This window comes from Symphalangus syndactylus, chromosome 6 (genome assembly GCF_028878055.3).
Source record: "Symphalangus syndactylus isolate Jambi chromosome 6, NHGRI_mSymSyn1-v2.1_pri, whole genome shotgun sequence".
Classification (NCBI taxonomy): Eukaryota; Metazoa; Chordata; class Mammalia; order Primates; family Hylobatidae; genus Symphalangus; species Symphalangus syndactylus.
The window spans coordinates 50,530,898-50,535,096 of NC_072428.2; the positions used below are offsets into that span (position 1 = coordinate 50,530,898).

At 39.2% G+C, this 4,199-nt stretch overlaps 1 pseudogene; it reads left to right on the top strand.

Moving 5' to 3' along the window:
* Positions 1–277: 277 nt before the first annotated feature.
* Positions 278–1,213, top strand: LOC129485274 (olfactory receptor 52P1-like; annotated as a pseudogene).
* The last annotated feature ends 2,986 nt before the right edge of the window (positions 1,214–4,199 follow it).

Genomic DNA, 4,199 nt, shown 5'->3' on the forward strand with positions numbered 1-4,199 from the left:
GCTGAACTGGAAAAGGTGAGAATAAATGTTCACTACAATATCCTTTATACAGAAAAGAAGGCAAAGCCCCATAAAGAAATTATTGTGAAGCAATATAGCTGCTTAGACGTAGACTTGAAACCAGATTGTGGATTTCATGATCCCAAAGGTCCATTCTGCCATCTTTCTCTAGGCCCTGTATCAGCAAGTCTTTAGAACCCAAACCCAGTAAAAACAACGCACCAGCCATATCTCATTGACAGGTGTCTAACTTTAACAACTGCCAACTATTTCAACCATGCTAATCCTCAACCATTCCAGCTTCATGACCTTCACGCTGATGGGCATACTGGCTTAGAGTCACAGCACTTGTGGCTATCTGTTCCTTTCTTCTCCATGTTTTTGGCTATCCTCATTGGCAATGGTTCTATCCTTTTCCTGGTGGCCACAGAGCCCACACTTCATTCACAAATGTACCTGCTTCTGGCCCTACTGATGGTGGCTGACCTCGTATCCACTCTGGCTGTGGTGCCCAAACTCCTCTGCCTCTTCTGGCTCAATGATCGGGACATAGCTGCCAATGCCTGTTTCACTCAGATGTTTTTCATCCATGGATCATCGGTGGTACGATCAGCCCTCCTTGTTTCCATGGCTTTTGACCGCTTTGTGGCCATATGTGAGCCCTTACGCTACAACATAATTCTGAGCCGTTCTTTAGTTGGATGCCTGGGACTGCTGGCTCTTGCCAAGGGTGTGATCCTTATCCTGCCCATGCCTCCTCTACCCCAAAGATTACCCTTCTACCACACAGCCATTCCTCATACCTACTGTGATCACATGGCTGTGGCGAAGATGGCCTGTAACCACACCAGGCCCAATCGTTATCTATGGGCTCTTCATGATCCTGCTTGTGGTGGGACTTGATCTGCTGCTTATTGGCTTCTCTTATGCCCTCACCCTATAGGCTGTGGTACGCCTCAGCTCTCGAGATGCCACCTGCAAAGCCCTCAACACCTGCTCAGCACACCTCTTTGTCATCCTTGTCACTTATGTGCCTGCACTCTTTTCCTCTGTCACCCACCGCATTGGTCACAATATCTCACCTCATACCCATATTCTCCTTGCCAATCTCTACCTTCTCATGCCCTCAATGCTCAACCCCATCATCTATGGTATAAAGATGAAGGAAATACGGGGCAAGGTGACCAAATGCCTGTGCAGAGGAATTGCATAGACTGTGGGTCCCAGCAATAAACCTGTGAGTAAGTGAACAATAAGGCCAACTGATAATGCTTTTGCCCAACCATTCAATACCCAGTTGTATCTCCATATGACCTGTGGGAAAAATAAACCATGGATAAGTGATTTCCTTTTTCTTTTTTTCTGGGGGCAGGGGGTGGGTGGAGTTTACAAGAAGGACGAATGTATGTGTACTTTCATTGAGTTATGGACTACAAAAGGGAGCGCCTAAGCTATCTCTTTCTATTATGCCTATTTACCAGGGACACTCTGATGGCACGGGTCTCCTGATGACATTCACGTCTGTGTTTTGTTCATGTTCATCAATTACATACAATATTGCTCTGCAATGATCCAAGGTCATGTTTCCTTGTCTTGGTGAAGACTTTATATTTGCTTCAGTCTTCTTTATATTTTCTATTTCTCAAATTATCTGTGTCTATTTCTAACTAGTATCTTTTTGCTGAAAGGAATGCAGTACTTATTATCTTAGTACAATACCTTGACATGTAATAACTCTTCAGGCAATTGACCTTTTCATCAAAAATATTTTAAATGAAATAGCAATGTGGTATGTTCACAGTACTGACAGGATGATTGTGATGATATGGATGCAATGACAAAAATGAAGGAATTTGAGGATGACATACATAGGCTGAACTCAGGGACTGCTGAGACACATATTTCAAAAAGTTTTATTGCAAAGGAAAACATGTATTTATACATCTAATTCAAAAGACTTCCATGACCAGGAACTTCATCTTTAAAAAACATATGTGAACATGAAGCCACCTGTTCTTGAAGTGTATTCCACAGTGACTCAGATTATGTACAAAGACTAACTTATATTGTTTTGGTGAAGCATTGCTTTGTTGATATGTTTTGAATCACTGTAATGAGTGAAATTTCTATCTAATCATTTAAATACACAGTTATCATTGGATCAATTGTACAATGTAATAAGACAAATAAAAGATTGGGTATTTAAGTGGATAAAAGTTAAAATTAACAAATATTAAATTGAAACTGCAGAATATAGGAACTACTGAGAAATAGTATAATCACAGCTTTAGCACAATTTAAACATATGTGATTAATGAGTTTAGAATCAGGAGAAAGAATCCAATATTTCTAAACTCCTTTCAAATCTAAATCACTGTATTTGAGATTCTTTAAAAGACAATGACATGGAGAATAAGTGTAATGTATGTACTCTTTATCCCTAGCCATGACTTCTAACAAATTCTTATCTCCTCTCTATTCTGGTGAGCTAAACAATCTATAAATTCTAAGAACATCTTTACTTCCTGTGATCTAGAACAGAGAGGTTCCTCTTTGCTGATTACTCCTTTCCGTTGGGTTTCACCTAGTCTTGCCTAGTCTTTAGAGTAGGAAGATGACTCCAAGCAGGAAAAACATCATTTTATCTATATAAGAGAGTAATCAAATTCTATCCAGCCAGTCCTGTTGTTAATTCTCTTAGATAAGAAATGGCCCAATTTACTCTCAACTATGAAAGTGTTTTTATGGATACTGTGTTGGGAAAAGTTGGCATAGGAGGAGGAAAAGAGGTAAAGTCAGTGATATGGTTGGGCTCTGTGTCTGCACCCAAATCTCATGTCGAATTGTAATTCTCAATATTGGGGGAGAGACCTGGTGGGAGGTGACTGGATCATTTCAGCAGATTTCCTCTTTGCTGTTCTTGTGCTGGAGTTCTCACAAGATCTGGTTGTTTGAGGCTGTGTAGCACTTCCCCCTTCGCTCTCTCTCTCACTCCTGTTCTGCCATGGTAAGATGCGCTTGCTTTCCTTTCGCCTTCTGCCATGATTGCAAGTTTTCTGAGGCCTCCTATCCATGCTTTCTGTATAGCCTGCAGAACCATGAGCCAATTAAACCTCTTTTCTTCATAAATTACCCAGTCTCAGATAGTTATTTATAGCGGTGTAGGAATGTAATAATATAGTCAGATCATTATTTTATGTTAGACTCTTTGTGCCTTTTTGTTCTCCATAAGCCAGATCTCCCACTGTAGGTAGAGCATGGAGAGAGGATATATGTCTAACACCTTCAGTCACCATCATGATTAGCATGGCAGAGTTCAGAGGAAACTAAAAAAAAAAAAAAGTACTGAATATTCTACTCTCATTAAAATATAATCCCACTGATGGAGAAGAGTTATAGCATTCAAATCTTGGAAAGCAGGTGAAGATACTGGGTGATAAGAAACCCTAAGAAAAATTCAGGACTACCACTAAGGTTGGGGTATTTCTGTCCTAGAAAAGGAGCGAATAAAGGGTTCTACATTTTCTTCCTCATATTCTATTAATTCCAGCAAAAATACCAACTCTTTAGGTGGTTCCATGATAGTTATTCCAGGTATTTTTACATAAAATAGCTCATTGAATTATTTCAAATTTAACTCAAGTTATATAATAACATCTATTTTGCAGATTAAGTTACGAAGGCTCAATTTCCTTATGTAAGTTACACTTACTGGTAGTGAGTAGTTAGCCTGGATTCTAATCCTAATATATCTAATCATAAGACATCTTCCCATTCTATTATGCCTATATTGTCTTTTTAATGACAACCAAGAATATAGAATGAAGAAGTTGTGGAGCAAGACTAAGTGGAACAGTTAGCAAGAATGGCTTCAGTCATAAACACAAGGCGACTATTGTGTGCCTACCTCATTCCTAATACCAAAAACTAATTCAACTTTGGTGTATAAACAGTTGCAATCTATTTGGAGAAGTAAAAATATCTTCCTTGTCTAGTTATTCATTTTTTAATGTTCCACCTGAACTTCATTCAATTTCCACTCTTCTGAGATGCTTGTTGTATCACTAGGAGTTAGCTTTGATGGAGTGTGTCATCCAATATCCATTGCCATCTGATTTATGATAAGGTTTGCCAAAGAAAGCTATGTGAGTCTCAGTCCTCAGAAAAAGAGACAAGAGTACAAATACAAGAATTTTGAA